Below are 24,801 nucleotides of genomic sequence, written 5' to 3'. Positions count from 1 at the left end.
TCAATCGTGCATTCAGCAATTACATTGTCAATATTAACTCTTTTCTAAGAACTATTCTATTGCATTTAAGAATAAATTTGATCATTAAATTAAGTAACCTGTGTCAAAAAAATAATAAAACTGCCATAGTTGCTCACACGAATAGTGTACCAGAAAGAAATACAACTCTGAAAAGTTGTCTAACTCTACTACTACCCTGATCCTCATTGATTTTTACTAGCGCACATACCTTAATACCACACTCAATTAAACAGTGACTAGATATAAGGAAATAACTCTCAAAGTGCGGTTTCTGTAGTCATGTCGAAGATGTCACTACACGGTTCCTGTAGTGCGCCGCTAGTGTCCCTACCTCTGATACAGAAAGTGCAGGTTCAATTCTCACCTGCTCCAGACGTGTATAATGACTACACTCAATAAATCAATTCGTGTTGTGTAATGGAAACGTGACAGTTGTTATAAGTGCAGTGAGAAACCCAAACCACCAATGAGATTATAAGCAGAGCTTTTTTTAGTGATCTTAGCCCAGTGATAAATGTCCACCACAGAGCTGCAGGGGAAGCATACGCTGTGCCGCATGGCCCTCTGATTTTTTTTTGTCCATTTCATTGATCAAATGGGAACATGTTTTAATATCAGTTATAAATATGCCTGCATTTCAACTAACGACAATTTGTCGAAATGCAGGAAAACGTCAGGAGCAATTCAAAGAATGAATGATTAGGCATATTTTGACAGGAACGAAATATGGAATTATCAGGGCAGATGACAAAAAAACGTTAACTGAAGCAAAAGTGTTGAATGATATTTCAAAAATGAATTCAGATACAGAAAGTGTTAGGGAGAGAGTTTCAAAGTTTACAGACATGCCACTGAGGATCCGGCTGGCCCTTCCAGAGAGATGAAATAAAGTGCAACGGAATGGGAGGGGTGGATGTGAGTAGAATGTGAAAAACCTGAACTAGAAAAACATTTATATATCATAGATATATTGGATATTTTTAGAGAGCGACTAGTTTATGGACTGCAGTTTTTGATGCTTTAGTTTAGAGAAAAGAAGAGAACTGTAGTAGTTGAAGACTCATAGATGTTTTAAAATTAGTGTTTGATGGAGTATATGGTCTCAGATCGGGAACGTTTTAGTGCCATCGGGTAGTTCATTATGGGAGTATGGAGACGTTCAGAGATTTGAGGATATTACAGAAATAGCGAAGATCATAAGGTTGTAGGCTATTCCAGTGGTAAGAAATTTGTAGCTTCTGATCAGATTAAAGATATAGAAAGCGCAGTAGATGATAGACTTGCGAACATATATATTGGAGAAATTAATTGGTTCAAGACGGTAGTGAAGTATGCACAGAAATAAGGTAATATATAGTGAGTATAGTTGAATCATACCACAGAAATATGGAGTTTTGTAGAAAATACACCAGCTGCCAGAAGTTACAAGGATGACGAGGGACAATAAATTGTGGGAATTTCCAGTGGTAGAGGTGTGAGAAGAGATTGAAGGAAACTATAGAGATAATTATATGCCTAGGTTCAATATTAGGTTACTGCGATACAGAATTCTTCAGGAAGATGAGAACCTTTCAGAAATTGGAACGTTTGTCAAGGCTGGTGAAGTGTACAGAATTAACGAGAGTTGCCCAATGTTCCATAAACAGGAAGGCGTCAAAAGGCTTCCCCTGTTGTAGAGAGATGGATTTTTTTTTTCAGACCTATCGAACGTTACAGAGAAAAGAAAGACTGCAGAAACTTCACGAAGTTGCCAGGATACTGTGAGAAGTAGTTTTTACAGACAGACGGAGTTTATGCAGACAGATATGTTTCTCTTTTTCTGATGAAAATGATGCAGTGATAGGGAGGGGTAAAATGGAGGCGGTATGTAGAAGATAGTTCCTAAACGTTTTTCTTCTTTTGTGCTTCCTCAACATTTCGAATTCGTTAACAGTATAACTTATAATACCACCACTGCCTTTCTATCCTCTGACCTACTTGTCAGGATCCATTCTATGCTACAAGTTTCATTTAAGTCCACCCCAAAACCGTAGCAAACCTATCCACGAAGTCGCATTCTTCTTTAGATGTATCGCTTCCTATTTATACTCTCACTTCCCCCAGAAACTATCCGAATGCGTCAGTAACCTAAAAACCTGCTTCTTGAACAATCTCTCTAGGTACACATTCATCTGTTCTATCTTTCTATTCCTTTACTCAGTGCTGTTGCTTCTGAACACCTGTTTTTCAATTCCCTAAGTTGTTTGCCGTCACTTTGTTTTTCCTTCTTTCTATGTCAGTGACCTAACGTGGATCTCGTCCACTGGATGTCCACCCTCCTCCTTCAGAATGCACTGCCACCTGTTCGATGACATTCTTCACTATCGCACCCAGGAGACAATATTACTATCCTGGAGTCGCATTGATGGCGACAGAAACCCCTGTCTACTGCTCTCATTAATGAATTCCGCTCATGCACACGTTTCTCCCCGAGTCCCGAAAGAGCTAGATCATCCACAGAGCTGTGGTCTTGGCTCTGGCTTGTCTACTCAGAGGAGCAGCCACTGTCATACTTTTTCAAAGGCGATAAACAGTTTGTCAGTAAGAGTCACAAGTAGGATTCCTTTAATACTAACCCATCACTGAATTCTGACTAGTGTTCACCCATTTCCTCTCAGTCTGCATTTTCTTAAACTGTAGCTGACCACCTCCAAACACTTACTTTCCATCTGTGTCTCAGTCCAGGTAGTGCCTCTGATTGCCGGTCATCTTCTGAAACCTGGAGGTGGAGTTACTCAGACTGAAATGCACCTTCTGACTATCTGGATTTTTTATATACTTGCAAGATGAGCAAAATTAAAGGTCTGATTTCCCCAAGTATATCTTAATTGAGAGAATATGAACTTAACATTTTAATGCGTCCTACTTAATTATAGACTTGGAACAATCTTAATCTTGTGTATATCTGACAAATAACCAGAACAAGGCAATTCTATCAACTGAAGGAATTGAGTTGCGATTTTTAAAAAATTATTATCCTTGTTAAGTTTTGAAGCGGTATACTCCCGAATTTCAGCCTGATGCTCTTCATTTGGGACATCCTCTCTTTACCGGCAACTTTCAAAATCTCTGCCTCCGCACTCTGGTCTCAAATGCTCCTCTAGTGGCCTACCCTTCTTCTTTGTTTAGATCCACAACTCGAAACCCACCCCCCATGATGCTGACTGACTGTCACAGAGTGTTCATTTAGACCACTTCTCTGGATTCAGGAACATAGTCGACCTTGTCCACCTGAGGCCCAAAACCAAACTTGATCAATTCCTCATCTCAATGAAGCCAAATTAACAGTCCACATCAAAGAAACACGTGGAGATGCAAACAGATGGAGCACTCTGACCTTTAAATATTTAAATCATCAGCATCAGAGACACTGTTGTCATGGGGTTAACGTAGTCATGTTGCTATCCATCCATAGTGACAGAGCGATTCTGGTTGCTGTTGGTAGCCTTAAGTACTTAGGCTCTACATGCAAAAATAACCTTTTTTTAAAGCTGACATTATAATGTATATTGCAAGAGCAAAAGTGTTATATGCAAGCTGAGTCACATAGTATGCACTAACAATAAGCTGACTTGAGAATCGCATTTCTTAAGAGCAACAACTCTCAGTTCACAGTGTTCTCCTTGCAGTGGTGACACAAGGGTAACATACGTGTGAGAGGAAAAACCACTAAAGAATTGTCTGATTCGCTGCCTCAGTCAAATCCTCAAATACTCATGATAGAACAAGATCACTGATTCAGAGGCTCACGCCAATAACCACCAATTGCTAAGCCAAAGATATCTGGACACTGTCTATTTGGAGAGATTTTGTGTACACGAGCAGATATAGAAAGATAAGGTGGCTCAGGAGAACCATCTGGGAAAATAAACATCAGTGATTCATTCACTTCCCCAAGACCCTGTGTTCCTCCAAAACAAATGTGGCAGCGAACAGAATGGGATGTCTGACCAAGACCAGGCGATTTTAAACACAACTTCGAACCAAAGTTTGGAGACAAAAAAGGAAAACGGATAATATATTTCGGTCTGGTTTCTGTTTCACCTCGATGAGGCAACTGACGTTCATGATTATGAATGACACACATTTCATACACAGTATAAATGCTATACTTAGAGTGTACTTCTGGTGCAGTATTAGTATCCCGTGCAGTTAGTAACACTGTCTAAAAAACACACATTCAAATCTCACTGCTCCAGCGACGTAACATCTGTGAACAGATTGATTTTGTAAATGGGCCTATGTTACCTGGATCTGTATTTTCTTTTTCACAGTGACTGCAACACTAGTCTCTATAGAATTAAACCGTGCCACTGAGACTTTTCCTTTTTTATTAATAAGGGACCGCTTTCAACGTGATATATCGCTTACTGGAACAGGGAGAAACCAATTCAAGAATCACTGGCCTCTCGACAAGCGTGGACCAGTGGAAGACAATTTGTATCATAGTCGCACAGAAAGGCTTTATTGCACAATCGTCGCAGTCATTGGCGTTCCAGTGAGTCTGTATCTCCTCATACTTTTTACCTATTCGATTACTGATTGCACAATTGTAATTCAGCAGATGCAAATATTTTGATTTTTGCGCAAAGTCCGTTCCTTCTGTGAATAATAATGTTTTAAAATGACTTAACTTGATTACTGCACAGCAATCTGTTCCTTCTGAATCCAATTAATAGCATCTGCCCATAGTCACCATATATCCTCATGGGTGGTTCAGTGGTTAGCACTGCTGTCTCATAGTACCAGGGACCCAGGTTCAATTCCAGCCTTGAGTGACTGTCTTTGTGGAGCTTGCACATTCTCCCCGTGGCTACGTGAGTTTGCTCCGGTTTCCTCCCACAGTCCAAAGATGTGCAGGCCAGGTGAATTGGCCATGCTAAATTGCCCGTAGTGTTAGGTGCATTAGTCAGAGGGAAATGGGACTGGGTGGGTGACTCTTCGGAGGGTCGGTGTGGGCCTGTTGGGCCGAAGGGCCTGTTTCCACACTGTAGGGAATCTAATAATCATTCCTTCTCGAGATTAAAGAAGGTTTCTGATCGTCCATCACAAATCGAAACCAGAAGCTATACCTCTAATAAATGTATGGAATAATTCTGAGCATTAGATACCTGATCGGACAGAGAAATAAAAGATAAATATTGTAATCTTTTGCTATAACGACTCAGAAACTGGTACCAGTGTTACAGTTCACTTTCTTCCATTTGGATTTCGCACCAATCGTTCACCTTCCACATGGTGTGACGTTAGAAGAAGGATGAATTGTCTTTCATAAATCAGGCATTGCGTTCCATTTATTTTCTATTAAGCCGTTTCGAATCATTGTTTCAATATCGTTCAAGTTTACGTTTTCTTTCACCTCTGAATGACTCTGTCGGGCCCACAATAACGTTGCAACAACTCACTCTCACCTTCACTGAGGATGTTTCCTTTCCCATTGTAATATTTGCTCCAACAATCAGTTATTCTTCCTCGAACATGAAATAAAATGCCTGACTGAAATCAACGTTAATCTCATGGTTTACACACTGCTAACGTGCAGGTGCGACTTTATCCTACGTAGGATCGTTTCCTTATTGGTTTACTGAGTGATAGTTACTGTCTCCAACAGACAATGTAGCCACAAGTATAGCAACATTTATTTCAGGTTGGAGTGTCTCCTGAGAGATAGCGTGAAAACAGGATTTAGCCAGATCTTATGATGTCAATCAATGTATGACCTTCAACGGCTGAACAAGTCAATTCCAGGAAGATAATGCATAGAACAAATGTGACTCATGATCCTTACCCTCAAAATAGTGCGCAGACCTGATTTCAGGTCAGAGATCTGATTTGCAGGGTCTGAAACCGCATGTAAAGGAAGGAGAGACATTAATGATCTCCCGCTGCATGCCTGTATGATTACTATCAAGAAAGCTTGGTGACAAATTCCATACGGGATATGAAGCAGAGTCCAGTGGTGATATAGGTTATTTTGCAGTTTGGAAGGAACTTTTATAATTATGACTACAAGAGTTATTTATTCTGATGCTATCCTTTCTGAATGTATTACTGGCCTGCAGTTTTCTCAAAAAATGACATTTGATGCTAACAGAGATTTGATAGTTATGCTTAATAAAAAAAACTTGTAATATCAGATAAAATGAGCAACCACTTGGCTGATTAATTGACATGGGTGTAAAATTAATGCATTGTTTTTGGAACAATGAGCAAAATCAAAATAAATTAAATGAAACCGTCAGACATTAACAATATAGACTAATTTAAACTCATGGACGTCAGCGACAGAAACCCATGCTTGGATGTGGAGGAACAGCTGCCCACCAGCTCCATGTGAATAGTAACTGAAAGTGGATGCGCTTCTCTGGAAAAAGGTACATTGTGTCGAGTCTTTCTTGTTATTCACACACCAGGGCATCTGGCAGCAATACTAATCTCAGGAGAACTATCACTTTCACTGAATGAAAAGAGAGTGGTGTTCAACTGTCAAATGGACTTTGCTTCATGGAGGAGGTGCCAAGTACTATGCATCTGTTAATGATGATTGACAATTAACTGGCAGAACATTTCACAAAAGTCAACCTGTCAAGTTGTCTCTACTCTGGAAAAATGAATTTGTTTATTTGCCATGCAAAAAAATGAAGCATGTTATCTACATGGGGAGAAACTGCAATAGACGTCTGATATGCAGTGTGGTCTGGGTTTCTCATTCTTGAATCGCCAATGTCAGTCTTCAGGTACAAGAAGCAATTTGGAAAGCTATTGCAAATTTATAATTGATGAAGAGGTTAGTACAATGCAAACTTAAAACATTAAATTTGAGTTCTGCCAGGCATTGTTGCAACTGTATCTGACGTGTAGTGCACAACATTTCTCACCATCTTTAAAAAAGTCAGTCAAATATGTTGGAGAAACTTCTAAGAAGGATCAATAGAACAATACCTGAAATAATGCAGGGACGGATGAGGTGGGTTGTCCTATAAGGAAAGATTGGACAGGCGAGAACTGCATCCACGAATTTTAGCGTCCACGTCTTTGAAACTAAAAATATAATCTCCATTCCCCACAGGCAGACACATACGCGCAAACACACACTCACAGATGTGTACACACACACACACACACACACACACACACACACACACACACACACACACACACACACACACACACACACACACACACACACACACACACACACACACACACACACACCAGTACTCACATGCGTACCCAATCATATCTTACTTGCGTCTTGTTCACTTTGGTCTTCACACGCTGGACCAATTTTCCCCCTTCTAGACCTTTACTTACACACTTTCTACATCTTTCTATCCTTTGACTACCACGACTAAACCCGTTTGTCTTTGGCTTGAAGAACGCTTGCAATCTGGTCCACATGCCACCCCTTTACATGGCTAAAATTTATTTTAAGTGTCTAAAATATTTTTAGAAACAGTTTTTTTCAACTACTTTCAGTTTTGAACATCATGTCTGGCTCAACGTTTTTACACCATTTCAATCTTCACAGATGCTGCCTGAACAGTTGAGTTTCTCGCACACTTCCTGTTTTCGTTTTGTTTCAGGATTGCAACATCAGCTGAATGATGATTTTAATTAAGGTCCTGCCGGTTCTTGACAGATAGATGTACAGAGAATCTTTTATTTTACTTAAGAATCCAGAGCTAAAGAAAATTGTTTAAAAATTACGGATCACCCATTGAATACAGAAATGCAGTGATCTGAGCTTTCTCTTCAAGGAACATGAGGTTTTCGAATTCACTTTCTGATGAGGCGGGGGAGCAGAGAACTTGAATACTTTTAATCTCAAAGCACAAATACTTTTTTGTGTGAAGCATGTCTGTAAACGTTTATCTGTGGTAGTCAGACATCCACAAAGGATCAGCCATGTTATTATTGAATGGGAGAGCAGGCTTAATAGGCTGAATGCCCTACCCCAGCCTCAATTTGTATTTTCTGTGCCTTAGAAAATGTAACAGAGAATACGAGTCAGCCATTGTGATATTTCTAAGAAACACTTTTTAAGTGTCCTCTGGTAACACGTCATTCTGCAAAGAAATTATGTCTTGCTTTAAATTTTCAGTTAAAGTTTCAACATGTCAATCAATACACTGTATTCACTTTTCTTTGCAAAAGACGGAAATCCCAAAACATCTTATCTTGCATCTATTCATCATCTCTTCTAGTTCTGATAGCGCTCGTTTATGTATATCCTCTGTATCCTCCTTAATGCAATGGCATTGTTTCTATAATGAACATGCTCGTCAAATTGTGGCAGAACTAATGAGTTATGCAGTTCCAGCTTAACCTTCCTGCTCTTATAATCTGTACCTCAGATGATAACTACGAAGTGTACACATGTATGTTTTAATCCTTTTTTAATCTTCATTGCCATATTAAGATGGGGCAGACAAGGATGTTGGGGTCAAATCAGTTCATGAGTAATCGAAGGCCCAGTTCAAATTCCTTTGGGTCAGTGTTGCTATGCCACAAAAGGAAAATGTGCAAATTATCTTCTTAAATATGACCTATAAAGTTAAGCTCAAAATGGATCACGAAGCTGTCATCATCTATTTTTAAATGTCAGTTTTCCAATCACCTGCCAACTTCTTGTATATCTGACTTATATCCAACTCGTTGCAATATACAACTAAAAGTGAACTGCAATCACTGAACGTTGCGGAATCACACATGTAACATAACACTATATAAACACGAAATCCTTACATATTATAAGACCACTTTTTAAAAGGTGTTCCTGATTGAACTTTAATTCGTAAAAATGCTGTTTCTTTAACTGCAGAATATTTAAAATTTGTTTCCTAATCCTTTCCTTTTCTCTTCTGCGTTTATGCTTTCTAAGTCCTAGATACACAACAGAGCAGACTTATGGCAAGTGAAACAAGGGAAAATCAATCTCTCATCAATTTAACAGACTTGCCTGGCACTGTCGGATGGTGGCCTTACAAAATGGTTGAAGTGGTCTGCATTGTGATTGCGACAGGAGTATTAAGCTTGGTGACCATCATTGGAAACATTCTGGTCATAGTTTCAATCAAAGTAAACAGACAATTACGAACTATTAACAACTACTTTATTTTCAGCTTAGCCTGTGCTGATTTAATCGCTGGTGCATTGTCTATAAATCTATACACCATTTACACTGTCAATAGATACTGGCCTTTGGGTCCAGTGGTATGTGATTTATGGCTTACTGTAGACTATGTCGCCAGTAACGCTTCTGCCACGAACCTCCTTATCATCAGCTTTGTCCGCTACTTCAGTGTGACAAAACCCATTATATACCCAGTGAAAAGAACCACTAAGATAGCAGGGATAATGATTGCAGCTGTTTGGATGTTGTCTTTTCTACTGTGGGCTCCTGCCATTCTCTTCTGGCAGTTCATTGTGGGGGAGCGGATTGTCCTAGACGATGAGTGTTATGTGCAGTTCTTCTCAAATCCAGCTATAACTTTTGGTACTGCTATAGTTGCTTTCTATATCCCGGTTACCATAATGACAATTTTGTATGTGTATATATCTCGGGCCAGCAAGAGTCGAATGAAGGCCGATAGAAATGAATCTGAGTCATGTAAGGCCATCGTTTCTCCCAGTCTAGTGAATGGCAAATTAATGAAACCAAATAATAGAAAAACAGCAAAGGTTCTTGTTGAGTTGCCAGAGGTCAAAACGGAACCTGACACAATAAATAATGAAACATCAGGTGTTAGTTGGGTTCAAGGAGTAGAGGAGGTATTTCCCAGAGAGGCTGACTTCCTCACCCTGGCATCATCAAATGTGAACAAAGAAGGTGCTACACAAACATATACCAACGGCTTAACTGAACTCCACTATTTCAGGTCAGATAACTTGAAACTCTCTTCAATAAATATTTTCAGCAAATTTCAAAAGAATGATACCTGTGGCATCACAGTGCGAGAAGCATCAGGTACCAACAACGGAAATGGGAATATCAGAAAGATAAGAACAATAGATGACGTTGTTAAGGTGACCAGAGCACATGTTAAAAGGGCAAAGGGTGCGGTATTACGAGAAAAGAAGGTGACGAGGTCCATCCTGGCTATTCTTCTGGCCTTTATAATTACAGCAAGTCCATACAATTTCATTGTTCTCATAGATACTTTCTGCCCAATGTGTGTCCCCAGCACCGTTTGGAACATAGGGTACTAGCTCTGTTATATCAATAGTACTCTAAATCCTGCCTGCTATGCACTGTGCAATATTACCTTCAGGAGAACGTTCAAGCATCTTCTACTGTGCCAGTGTAGGAATATAAGTCCTACAAAATAAGACGACAGTAATAATCACAATATAAGTAACACATCCTTAGGTTACTGCAACAATGCATGTAAATTAGAAGCTCGTTTGGAAAGATCATAAGTCATGCACAGATGTTTATATGTCATATTGTCAACAGATTTGAATTATGTACATCGAAATGGTCACGTCTGTTGTGAAAAAAGTTAATATTTCATGTCAGAAAATATATGTGTCAACTGAAATGCATTTGCCACATGTTGCCCATCGTTGCATGTAGTGTAAGATTTTTGTGTTGAAGAATGTTCAGTTTGCAATCTTATTCAATAAAAAGTACAGTCAACTGGGCTTCTAGGGTGTTGTCTCAAGGCCAGTTCTTGTTGTTTATTTTCATTGGCTGACCAACGTCTTGCTTATGGATTAGAATGATATTAAAATTGCAGAGGTCGATTTCCTTTCTGTCTGGTGCAGTTCCTGGATTATGTCTGTACTTCACATGAAGATGTCAACTTGCAACTAAATATATGTACAGATGCGATTCTGTCACTGGAGAAGGTAATGAATCTTCCTTTAATTGGGTCAAATTAGGCAAAGCACAACCTGATTCTGATGTGTAACAAGTCCATTTAAAATGTCGAGATAGCAAATCATTCATACTTTTGAAAGACAAATTTGAAGGAAAAGAAAGGTTCTATTTTAAACATCACTTAGTTCTCCTGATCATCTCATACTCTGCAATCAAATCTCTTGTTGATGAAAATGTAGCACATTTCTTCATCAAATGATCTTCCTATGTGTATCAGCTTTAAATTCCCTCTCCAAATTATTCAGACTGAAGCAATCTTGAGTTCAATCCACACAGACCATGATGCATTTCAAAAATTAAGCTTAATTAGAATCGACACCAATGCAGCCACGTCTCTATTTGTGGTCCAGAGCCTTTTGTAATGCAAAATAATGAGTTAGTTAAGCATGGTGCTTTAGATTTTTTTCCATATAGCCTGCTCTTTGACTCGATCTGTTTGGCTCACGAAGTCAGCCGATGAAAGAAACACTTTCGTTCTGATTTTTTTTTAGGATTATCTACTGATCATTACACAAGAGGTGCACTGTTTTCACCTTTTACAACGTGCAAAACACAAGTTTCTACCACCTGTAAAGTAGATACAAAAAATTCACAGTGCAATAAGTAGAACTCAACTTCGTCAGGGACTGATTCTAATCAAACTATCATTAAAAATGCACTTGGTCAGCCTAGAATTCACTGTATATCCATTTAATAATTGGAGACATGTCGGTGTTCGTTTTCAGTTTCCGTCATGACCAGTGATATTTCTTATGGTATGTAATATTTCTAGATGTAGCTCATGTAAACTAATTGATGAAAAACTTTCGACACAAATGAACATGAAGTCATACATTTACCAATAGGAACAAAATATTGTCATGAACCACTTTTCATGAGTGCGTTGACCTTATTCTCAAACTCTCCATCTCACGAGAATTCTGAACAAAAGCAAAATGGTGCAGGTGCTGGAAAAATGAAATAAAGTAGCAGGAAAGGCAAGAGCTGAGGGGGGGGGGGGGGGGGGGTAATGCTCTACAGCTGTGACACATTAAGTGAAGACAGAGGCACAGTTATTAGTTAAAATGTTCCCATTCAATTCGTGTCAAAACAAGTGGAATAGAAAATCACAGGAAAAATTGTTTTTGTCATGTCCATTGTTGAATTTACTGATTATACTTTTCACGATACAAACTTGCATCCCCAGATAACTGTTTCCGCAGCTGTAGTCACTTATCATTGCCACTGAGGCGAGTGACTTTCGGTGCAATTGACGATAAGAAACAGTTTTGATATGTCACATTATATAGCTCCAGTTTTATTACATTCAGAGACAAGTGTTCAAGATATATGCGCTGCTTGACAAGAATTGGAAACTTGATGGAATGCAGTTCATCTATCAGAAACATCGCTCCTTTCCAGTGACACCCTCCTATTTCCAATTCTCATTTTTCCATTTTGGTATCTGAGGTAGACGCATGTTCTACCTCTGCTCAGGATGGCAAAACCAACTCCCCACCAAAAGCAGAGTTGCATAAGCTTCTTTCTCGTCAACTGCATGCCCCACAACAGCTGCAGATAAAAGAGCATGAGGACTCGGAACAGAAGTAGCCATTTCAGCTCTTCAAGTCTGTTCCACCATTTGTTGCAATCATGGCTGATCTCATTTTGGCCTCAAACCCCATTTCCTGTCGGCTCTCCATTACCCTTTAACCCATTACTAATTACAACCTATCTCTTCCTTAAATTTACTGTGCCCTCTGGCACCATGACACTCTTGGGTGCTGACTTCCACAGGTTCATGTCTCTTTGCTCCTCATCCCGATTTGGAATCTTCCACCCTTTATCCTCAATTTCTACATTACCCCACAATGGGAAAAATCCGTTAATTTGTCAATCCCCTTTCGCATCTACTATACCCCAATTAGATCTGCGCTCATTCTTCTAAACTCTAGAGTTGTAAAGTCAAAACTGCTCAACATTTCTTCAACAGACAATGCTCGACAGTGAGATCGAGTTGAAGGTATTGAGATTCCCAACACAGGGTCCGTAAGCAAGTGACAATATGATGTCTCTTCAGGCTCAGAACAATACATCTCCTAAGTGCTGAATTTTGTCTCAACTTCCTGCATCATGAAGGGCTTCCCAGTTTAGCAAGTGAGCACACACTGTCACTGATCAAAATGATATATACCAGAAGAGTGAAAAACATCTTGGAGTGTGCACATCTCACTAAGCCATGTTGTGAATTCAGCCGGAAGAGGTGAAAACAGAAGCGTCAGCGTGTTGGAAATTATTTGTGCAAAAGGTGAAAATTCGCCGATTTGGCAGGTGACTGCGAGAAACTTTCTATAATAATGTTTGTCTGTGAGTTTTTGCTATTCTTACAGTGTAAAACTAAAGGAGGAAATTGTTTCGGCTGCAAAGAATTACTGTGCAGAATGGTGGGAACGTTCTCTTTCTCTCTACTCTTTTTCCTCTTTTTTTCGGTGCCTGCGTTCTCCTGCTAAAGGAACAAACACTGCATTTGCCACGTCAGTTCAGATCTGCCTGCTCGGATTAGTTTCTTGCTATATTTCTCCAGACTAGTTAAATAGACTGTCAGATTCTGCAGAAGAAATTTTGTCACATTTGGAGGATTGCAACATTTATTTAAGATTATGAAGGGTGGAGTGGAGTGGATGAAACGCTGAGTAAAGAATGGAGGTGGGAAACATTCCACCGTTGAATTGTGGGAGCAGCGATGCACCTATGTGGAAATGACATACAATTGGTCCCTCTTCTAATCAATCACATGCTCTCTTTACAAATCCAATTGGATTCAATTCGGACCAACCAGCTTGTCCACAGAACTGCTCCCTTCTGCACATCGTGAGCAGATCCTTTGACAAGAATAGAATCATGGATTCCTTAGTTGGTTTGAGGGGTGGAAGCATTCACGTTGACCAATCAAGAAGATCATGTTGGTTATTTTTTTTAGAATTAGGCTGAAAAAGTAGGTTTTTAAAAAGTGTGTTTTGTATAGAGCTAGAGTGAGAAAAGATTGAGAGGAAAATTTGATCCATGACCGAGACATTTTATGGCAAGTCTGGAGCAGCTGGTGAAATAGAATGACTACTGATAATAAATTTGAAGGTTCTACCTCTGAACTCGAATTCTTCGTTCAAGTCCGACTTGTTCCAAACATGATATCTCTGCAAAGATTGATTCCAAGAACGCTGCATTTGAAGATTCTGATGACCCTATCTGTCTGCAGACCTTCTTGGGCCAAACGAAAATGCAAAATTCTTGGCTGAAGTTGCGTTCCGAGGTGAGTTAATCCGCCAAGAATCTTTTCCCCGAGCAAAGCCACGCCGAGGTATCGTTGGTGGTTTTGGTAACACAGATCATCGCTGCAACTTCAGTGATTTCCAAATTACAGAAATCTATCATTTCAGAATAAGTTGAAAAGTGAGAATCTGGGAGACTTGAAAAACAAAGGTCCACTCATTGCAGTTTTGGAGAATTACAAAAACGGCTGTTGCATGACATACGACTTTGCATGCTAAAACTTTAATGCAATCAGAGTCAAGAGGTGACCTCGCTAAACTGTCTACATAATTTGCGAAGAACAAACCTTAGTGGTTGAATGTAAGTCTGGGTTAAGCTGGAGTGAAACACCCCACTGATATTTTAATGTAGAAACACGTACACAGAGGTATCCCTGCTATGGCAAGGGTATATGGTTATACCGCAAAGAGATAGCCAATGATGATAATTGATTTAGAAAGCAGTATATTTTGCAATGTGATCTGCCAATTGACCAATGTTGTAGATCTTATAAGTTATATTCACATTGTTTTTGTGAACGTTATGACGGGCATGTTTGCGCAAAATGCCCGTATTTGGTGGTTAGGTTCAAACAAGGATTTAGACAGAGGTATTTGCCAGCATTGAGAGTGTATCACAGTCAAATAGAAACCGCCATCTGTATATGATTCAGATGTGGTTAGAAGAATAAGAAGGACAACTTTATGATAGCAAGTCATTCTAAGACAGTTCCAGGGTCTGAAACAAAATATATATCTTCGTAATACTACGCCACTGTCTGTCAGGTTTCAGAGAAATTTGGACAGTCAACAGACTGCCCTACTTTCCTTCTTCAAAATGTTTTGAGAACAATGCTGAAAAATGCACCTGGTTTTTATTGTATCTTTAAATGGGCTAACAAAGGGCAGAAATTTTGTTTCAACACAGTTGAACATTTTTAGCTCTTGCACAAAGATTTGCGTAGAACCTAGTTTTATTTGGATCACATGTGGCAAACTTTCGTTTCTTTCTTCAAACACACCTCCAATTCTGGCCGAAGAATACCAGCTTAATGGATCCTTAGAATTCAGCTCATACTAAGGTTTCCTTGTTGGAGAAACGATTGGTACTGGGGAGTCAAGAAATGGGCAATACAGAAAGGATAGGTAGAGAGAAGGAAAAATGAAGGTTTGCATGAAGAATTATCCCAAGGCCTACCAGATAGAGAAGTGAAAATAATTCGTCCCCCTGTATATTTCATTAATTAAGCTAGTCGCAAAAATGGTAGATTTGTATCTCCTTCCCGCATATTTCATCAATCATTCCAGCAACGGAAACTAGGTTTATATCTGTGTATCTTATTTCAACTTTAGGGAACTGGGAATGACAAAAAAAAACAAATTGAAGCGCTTGCTGAATACCTTGAAGCAAAAAGTGTTCTGGGTAATCCATCATGGAGGACAGGAAATTTTCGGGGACTGTAGCAGTAATTCCTTTTTTGAGGTATTTTAGGTGTTGGAAGTGATTTCTTCGAATTCCAGGAGCAGCAATTACTGTTTTATATGCTGTTACATTGTTTTGTAACGTTGGAGAAAAAAAGTCAAACCAACAGCACTTTTAAAAATGAGAGGAAAAGACAAAGGAAGCACATGGTGAGGTCAGTGCAGGAGAGAGAGAGAGAGAAGCCCACATTGCTAACTGACAGAGCAGAATCTGCACAGTTACTGACTTTGCTGTTTGAATTCATGTATCGCTGGACATCGCAATGCATCTGGGAAAATTAACAAACAGTGAAATTCACAACTAATCTTGGAGGGACCTGTTTGGGAGAGGTTACAATACAGAAACAGATAAGTGGATGTTTTAAGCGTAGCCTTACAATAAGTCTGCAATAGTGAGTGGCATGGGCTATTTCTTGATTAAACGTTTTTTGAGATATGTCTTGATTAAACTTAAAATGTAAGCCATAAGTATTAATTTAACATGGTGCAATACTTTGCAGTGCTATTTTCGGGTCTGTAGATTGAAAGAAGCAAAAATGACCTTTAGTAGAGTGATGTGCTCTTTTTGTCGGATGTGAGAGATAAGGAGAGTTTATGGGTTAGAGGATTGTATCTGCAATAAATGCCATTGGTACAAAATCCTATCATATCGAATGGATCAGTTGGAGAGACAGTTAGGGGCATGAAGTATTTATAAGAGCAAGGGGATGTGATGGGTGACAGTTATAGGAAGGGGGAAGAGTCGCAGATACAGTCACATAGATGGGTTAACTCCAGGAAAGGTAAGAGAGGTAGGCAGTCAGTGCAGGAGTCTTCTGTGACTAACTCCATTTCAAACAAGTATGCTGTTTTGGAAAATGTAGGGAGTGATGGATTCACAGGGGAACGTAGCATCAACAGCCAGGTTTCTGGCATTGACACTGTCTCTCGTGAAATGAGGGATACGTCGGGTTCCAAGAATTTGATTTTGTGAGGGGCCTCTCTAGTCTGAGGTACACATAGAGATTTCTGTGGCCAACAGTGAAAAATCAGAATGGTGTGTTGCTTCCCTGGTGCAAGGATCAAGGATGTCTCAAAGAGGGAGCAGAATGTTTTCAAAGGGGAGAGGAACCAGCAGGAGGTTATTGTACACATTGGAACCAACGATATGGGAAGGGAAAAGGTTGAGATTCTGAAGGGAGATTACACAGAGTTAGGTAGTAATTTAAAAAGGAGGTCCTTGAGAGAAGTAATATCTGGTGCTACGAGCTAGTGAGAGCAGGAATAGGAGGATAGAGCAGATGAATGTCTGGCTGAGTAGCTGATATACAGAAGAAGGATTCAAATATTTGGAATTGGAATCTCTTTTGGGCTACAGGTGACCTGTACAAGAAGGACAGATTGCACCTAAATTGGAATGGGACAAACATAATGGCATGGAGATTTAATAGAGCTACTCGGGAGGATTTAAAATAGTAAGATTGTGTGATGGGGGTGGGGAGACGGTGGGAACAAGGGAGATAGTGAGGAAAGAGATCAATCTGAGGCTGGTACAGTTGAGAACAAAGGCGAGTCAAACAGCCAGGACAGGCAGGCAGGGACAAAGCAGAGAATAAGTAGGACTGATAACTTAGACTGCATTTATTTCAATGCAAGAGGTCTAACAGGGAAGGCAGATAAACTCAGGGCACGGCTAGTAACATGGGACTGGAATATCTTAGCAAATACAGAAACATGGCTCAGGGATGGACAGGACTGGCAGCTTAATGTTCCAAGATACAAATGCTACAGGAAGGATAGAAAGGGAGGCAAAAGAGATGGGGCAGTGGCGTTTTTGATAAGGGATAGCATTACAACTGTACTGAGGGAGAATATTCTGGGGAAATTATTTGGGTGGAAATGAGAAATAAGAAAGGGAGGATCACCTAATTGGGATTGTATTATAGATCCTCTGATAGAGAGAAATTGAGAAACAAATTTGTAAGGAGATCTCAGTTATCTGTAAGAATATTAGAGTGGTTATGGTAGGGGATTTTAACTTTAAAACATAGACTGGGACTACCATTGTTATGGGTTTAGGTGGAGAGGGATTTGTTAAGTGTGTATAAGAAAATTTTTTGATTCAGTATGTGGACGCACACTACGAGAGAAGGTACAAAGCTTGACCTACTCTTGGGAAATAAGTCAGGGCAGTTGACTGAGGTGTCAGTGGGGAGCACTTTGGGGCCAGCGACCATAATTCTATTAGTTTTAAAACAGTGATGGAAAAGGATAGACCAGATCAAAAAGGTGAAGTTCTTAATTGGAAAAAGGCCACTTTTGATGGAATTAGGCAAGAACTTTCAAAAGCTGACTGGGAGCAAATGTTCACAGGTGAAGGGATGGCTGGAAAATGGGAAGCCTTCAGAAATGAGATAACGAGAGTCCAGAGTAAGCATATTCCTGTTAGAGTGAAAGGAAAGGCTGGTGGGTATAGGGAATGGTGGATGACTAAAGAAATTCAGGGTTTGGTTAATAAAAAGAAGGAAGCATATGTCAGGTATACATAGGATGATCGAGTGAATCTTCAGAAGAGTATAAATGCAGTAGGAGTACACTTAAGAGAGAAATCAGGAGGGCAAAAAGGGAGATGAGATACCTTTAGCAAATAGGATTAACAAGAATCCAAAGGGGTTTTACAAATACACTAAGGACAAAAGGGTAACTAGGGAGAGAATAGAGTCCCTCAAAGATCAGCAAGGCAGCCTTTTATGTGGAGCGGCAGGAGATGGGGGAGATACTAAACGAGTATTGTGAATCAACATTTACTGTGGGAAAGGACATGGGAGGTATAGAATATAAGGAAATTTTGTGATGATATCTTGAAAAATGTCCATATTATAGAGGAGGAAGTGCAGGATGTCTTGAAATGCAGAACGGTGGATAAATGCACAGGACCTGATCAGGTGTACCCTCGAACTCTGTGGGAAGTTAGGAAAGTGATTGCTGGTCCTCTTACTGAAATATTTGTACCATCGATCGTCACAGTCGAGGTGCTGGAAGACTGAAGGTTGACTAATGTGGTGCCATGATTTAAGGAAGGTAGTAAGGACAAGAAACTATAGACCAGTTATCCTGAAATCAGTGGTGGGAAAGTTGTTGGAGGGAATTCTGAGGGACAAGATGTACATGTATTTGGAAAGGAAGGGCTGGTTAGGGATTGTTAACTTGGCTTTGTGTGTGTGGGAAATCATGTCCCACAAACTTGATTGAGGTTTTTGAAGAAGTAACAAATAGGATTGATGAGGCCAGATGGTCGATGTGATCTATATGGATTTCAGTAAGGCATTTGATAATGTTCCCCATGGGAGACTGATTAGCAAGGTTGGATCTCATGGAATACGGTGAGAACTAGCCACTTTTATTCTAAACTGGCTCAAAAGTAGCAGAGGGTGATGGAGAAGGGTTATTTTTCAGACTGGAGGCCTGTGACCAGTGGAGTGCCACAAGGTCGGTGCTGGGTCCACTATTTTTCATCATTTATATAAATGATTTGGATGCGAGCATAAGAGGTAGAGTAGGTAAGTTTGCAGATGACACCAAAATTGGAGGTGTATTGGACAGGAAAGAGGGTTACCTCAGATTACAACGGGATTTTGATCAGATGGACCAATAGGCTGAGAAGTGGTAGATGGAGTTTAAATTAGATAAATGTGAGGTACTGCATTTTGGGAAAGAAAATCTTAGCAGGACTTGTACACTTAATGGTAAAGTCCTAGGAAGTGTCGCTGAACAAAGAGACCTTGGATTGCAGTTTTATAGCTCCTTAAAATTGGAGTCACAAATAGATAGGATAGTGAAGAAGGCACTTGATTTGCTTTCCTTTATTGGTCAGAGTATTGAGTACAGGAGTTGGGAGGTCATGTTGCGGCTGTACAGGACATTGGTTAGGCCACTGTTGGAATATTGCGTGCAATTCTGGTCTCCTTCCTATCGGAAAGGTGTTGTGAATCTCGAAAGCATTCAGAATTTATTTACAAGGACGTTGCCAGAGTTGGAGGATTTGAGCGAGGGGGAGAGTTTGAGTAGGCTGGAGCTGTTTTCCTGGCGTCGGAGGCTGAGGAGTGACCTTATCAATGTTTATAAAATCATGAGGGGCATGGATAGGATAAATAGACAAAATATTTCACCTGGGGTGGTGGAGAACAGAGGTAGAGGGAATCGGTTTAGGGTGAGAGGGGAAAGTTATAAAAGAGACCTAAGGGGCAACTTTTTCATGCAGAGGGCGGAGTGAGCTGCCAAAGGAATTTGTGGAGGCTAGTGCAATTGCCACATTTAAAAGGCATCTGGATGGATATATGACTCAGAAGGGTTTAGAGGGATTTGGACCATGTGCTGCCTGATGGGACGAGACTAGGTTGGGATATCTGGTCGGCATGGACAAGTTGGACCAAAGGATCTGTTTCTATTTTGCACATTTCTATGACTCTATGACTCTACGTCAATAAAAATTCCAAAACAAGGTATGTTGAGTAAAGCTCTTGATGTAAGTCAGAGATCAGTTCTTAGTCAGTAAGTCCGATATCAGTTCCAAATCAGCGTGAAATAGATATGTCTGATCGAATAACATTTCTAAAGCTTGATCAAGATCAATATTACTCTTTGTTCTCGAAATCCACTGCTCAGACTAAAGCCAATTTGGGTCCTTTCCCTACCAAACATTCTAAATATTTCTCCCTGTGAAAATCTCATTCCCTTCAAAATATGACGCCAATTGGTCACCTTTGCTTTGTGAATCAATAAAAATAATTCAAGAAAATGTGTAACGTTTTTGTTGAAAATTAACTTTTTATTCTGTGAAGGGAAAAGAGGGCTTCACGTGAGAAATATGTTTTAAAATACTTCGAAATTATACAGGAAAACTAAATGTTAGATCTTCAATATAAAAGCAGTGGCGAGGTCTGGCGAGGTAACAATTCAAAAGTGACTTCAGTTGAGGGGCAGAACAAATATATCAAAGCAGAGAAGAGCCTAAATCCATTTTTGTGCCTGTGATGGGAGCAAAAGATTGCTTTCTAACTCATTATTGAATGTATGAAGAGTAAGCTATTAGTGCATTTGCACAACAAATTGGAAACACATTACAGTGTCATTAGCATGTATTCCACTCTAAGTCGGCTTTTAAACACATGTCAAATTATCTTGTTGGTATATAATATAGACTTCTGCACGTGTGATATCACATTTAATTGGATATCACGTGTGATATCACTTTTAATTGGAGCTTCTGGAAACCTCGCTTCTATATATGCAGTATTCTGTCTTGTACATTTCAGATAATTATCATTTCTCTTTCTATTTCATTTCAGCACTTGATCTGGTGTTCAATTTAGCTTTCTGTCTTCACAATTCTTGTGTTCGTATCTTCTAAAACCTTGGGTGATGTGAAATCGCTTTCCCTGTTCAGTCTCATTCTGGATTTCTGATCAGAATCAGTTGCTGAGGAAGCATCAATTGGAACATTTAAAATAGCTGTCTTCAACCCGCATGCAACAGTGTTTTATGACAATGGAAGAAGTTGAAAAAGGAATATTTTGTGAGACTTGTACTGAAATAGAAATGGTGCAGATGGTGAATCGGGCAGTAGGAAATAAGAATGGGAAGCAAATATTTAGAGATGATTGTGGAAAAGGTAGTGTTGATTTAACATTGAAGGAAGGGAGGAATGGTGTATTGGTGAAGGGGAATGGGAGAAGGTATTGGGGAAGTGGTAAAGTAGGTAAGGGAATGGGAAACTTAGAGATATGTTTATATTAAAAAGTAATGGAATAAGGGCTGGGCACCACCAATGTGAAAGAGTGAGTCAGTGGGAAGAGGATGACCAAGGGACAAAATGGAAAAGTAAGAATATTGGAGGAAAAGGAACGTGGAGGGGTTAGGCTAGTATGTAATGTGGAGTGTGTAATGGAAAGGGATTAGCAGGAAAGGTGTGGTGGCAAAAAATGTCTGTCAGTACAATTGCGATAGGAAGTTGCTTTAAAACAGACTGCACGGTGGACACATACAGGGCAAACATTGTTTACTCATGATCTTCCAAATTCAAAACTCATGAGTCCATGGAGTCAAACAATATCAAAACATGCCAATGAGTCCATACCGACTATAATCCCGAACTAAAGTAGTCCCACTGAACTGTGTATGGTCCATGCCCCTCCGAACCTTTCTTATTCATGTACTTCTCTAAATGTCTTTTCAACATTCTAATTGCACCCACATCCATGACTTCGTCTTCCACTCATGAATCACTCTCTGTGTTAAAAAAAATCCTCCATTCTGTTTTATTTTAATCTTTCTCTTCTCACCATAACAATATGGCCCCTCGTCTTGAAATACCCCACCCAAGTGAAAAGACAGCTCCAATTCACATTATACTTTTGAACACCTCCATGAGGTTGCTCTTCCTCATCCAATGTTCCTGTGAAACAAGTGATCCAACCTATCCAGCCTCTCTTTACAACTCAAGTCGTCCACTCCAACCAGCATCCTTTTGAATGATTAAAGATAGGGAACATTGTTCCTGCAATGGAAATTATCTCTCACAAACTTCGCTGAGTATTTTTTTATGTTTTGAGGAAGTAACTAAGAAGATTGAATTGAATGTATTGTCACGTGTACTGAGGCACAGTGAAAAGCTTTGTTTTGTGAGCAATACAGGCAGATCACATAGTTAAGTAGCATAGATAGTAAATAACAGGTAAACAGTGGCAACAATCATAAACAGAGGTACAGGCAAATGGTAGGAATTTGTGAGTCCATTCAGCATTCTAACAAGAGTAGGGTAGAAACTGTTGCAAAACCAGCTGGTGCATTTGTTCAGGTGTCTGTACCTTCGTCCCGATGGTAGAGGTTGTAGAAAAACATTGCCAGGGTGGATGGATCTTTAAGAATGCTGGTGGCCTTTTCTTGACAGCAGGCCTGGTAGATGGATTCTCTCGATGGGAGGTTGGCCTTAATGATTTTCCAGGTCGCAGTCACCACTCTCTGTAAATATCTCCAATCTTGAAAGGTACAGTTGCCGTACTAGGTAGTGATACACATCCATGCAGAATGCTCCCGATGATGCACCTGTAAAAGTTGGTAATGGTATTCGCCATTATGCCAAAGTTCCTCAGCTAAGGAGGAAGAGGTGTTGTTGGGCCTTTGTAACCAGTGCATCCACATAAAGACTCCAAGAAAACTTGTTGTGGATGACCACTCCCAGGAGCTTGATACTCATTATTCAGTCCACCTGTGTATTGTTAATGCATCGGGTAGGGGCATGAGTAACATCCTGCTGAAAGTCACTAATGATTTCTTTGGTTTTTCTGGCATTGAGAGCTAGGTCGTTCTCAGTGCACCATTTTTCCAGGTCTTCCACGTCCCATCTGTAGTCTGTTTCGTCCCCAATTGAGATTCGACCAACTAAGATGGTGTCATCAGTGAACTTGTAAATGGCATTAGTCTGGCATTTGGCAGTCATGGGTATACAGTGAGTACGTTAGGGGGCTGAGTACGCACCCTTGAAAGGCTCCAGTGTTGAGTGTTAGTGACAATGAAATATTGTCCCCAATCTTCACTGATTGTGGCCTGTGGGTCAGAAAACTGAGGATCCAGTTGCAGAGTGAGGGCTTAATCCGAGATCACTGGGTTTAGTAATCAGTCTCACGGTGATAATAGTGTTGAAGGCTGAACTGCAGACAATGAGTAGGATTCTTATGTAGCTGTTCTTGGTGTCAAGATGTTCTAGGGAGGAGTGAAGGACAAGTGATATGGCATCTGACATGGACCTGTTGGTCCAATGGGCAAATTGGAGTGGGTCAAGAGTAGTGGGGAGGCTGGAATTGATTAGTCATGACCAGAATTTCAAAGCACTTTATGACCACCGAGGTTAGGGCCACTGGGCGTTAGTTATTTAAACATGCTGCATAAGCATTCTTAGACACAGGGATGATTTTGGCCCTCTTGAAACAGGCAGGGACAGTGGCCTGCTGCATGGAGAGGTTGAAGATATTTGAGAAGACCTCTGCCAGTTGATCCTCATATGCTGTAAGTGCATGGCCTAATACTCCATCTGGTCCCATTGCTTTCCTTGGATTCACACAAAGGAAAACTTATCTGATCTCTGATGCAGTCATTGTTGGAATAGGTTCATCACAACTTGTCGGAATAGGTGTTACATGTCCACCAAAATTCTGCTCAAAGCAAACATAGAAGGTGTTGAGACGATCTGGGAGGAATATGTCATCGTCTGCTATCTTGCACTGTCTCATTTTAGAACCTGTGATGTCTTTCAGTCCTTGCCATCATCGCCGTGTGTCTGTCTGGGTCTCTAGTTTGGATCAATATTGATCCTTGGCTGTCTTAATGACTCTGTGAAGGTCGTACTTGGGTTCCTTATATTTGAGTGGGTCTCCTGTTCTGAAGGCCTCATGCCTGGTTTTTAGCAGGTTCTATGTGTCCTGATTCATCCAGGGTTTCCTGTTAGGGAATACCTGGATTGACTTCCTCAGTATACAGTCCTCCACACACTTGCTGATAAAGTCTGTGACGGTGGTGGCGTATTTGTCCATGGTACCTGCGGACTGTTTGACCATGGCCCAATCAGCTGATTCCAGACAGGACTGGAGTTGATCCTCTGCCTCCTCCAACCAGCACTTGACCTGTATCGGCGGAGGGGGTCTCCTGCTTGAGCTTTTGCCTGTAAGCTGGGAGAAGAAGCATGGCATTGTTGTCGAAGTTCCCGAAATGAGGGTGGGGGGTGGAGCGGTAGGCATCCTTCACAGTGGTGTAGCAGTGGTCTAAAATGTTCGGGCCCCTGGTTCTGTTCTGATGGTACTTGGGCAACACCTTCATTAGATTGGCTTGATTGAAGTCACTAGTCACAATAAACAGGGCCTCGGTGTGTTTTGTCTTCGGGGTCTTAGCGGTGGAGTACAGCACCTCTAGAGCTTCCTCAACCTTTGCTTGTGGAAGTATATACACAGCAATTAGTATAGCAGCGGTAAACTCCCATGGTAGATAGAAGGGGCGGCATTTGATGGAGAGAGGTTCAAGGTTTGGAGGGCATTGGCTGCTCAGGGTTGTAATGTC

General features: G+C 40.3%; 1 pseudogene; it reads left to right on the top strand.

The window, feature by feature from the left end:
- The first annotated feature begins 8,964 nt into the window (after positions 1-8,964).
- LOC122541323 (muscarinic acetylcholine receptor M2-like) lies at positions 8,965-10,392 on the top strand (annotated as a pseudogene).
- The last annotated feature ends 14,409 nt before the right edge of the window (positions 10,393-24,801 follow it).

The sequence above is a fragment of the Chiloscyllium plagiosum genome, unplaced genomic scaffold (genome assembly GCF_037043375.1).
Source record: "Chiloscyllium plagiosum isolate Xiang-an unplaced genomic scaffold, Cpla_swu_hap1 HiC_scaffold_35, whole genome shotgun sequence".
Lineage (NCBI taxonomy): Eukaryota > Metazoa > Chordata > Chondrichthyes > Orectolobiformes > Hemiscylliidae > Chiloscyllium > Chiloscyllium plagiosum.
The sequence above is the reverse complement of the archived record's forward strand: the minus strand, read 5'-3'. Positions and strand labels throughout refer to the sequence as shown.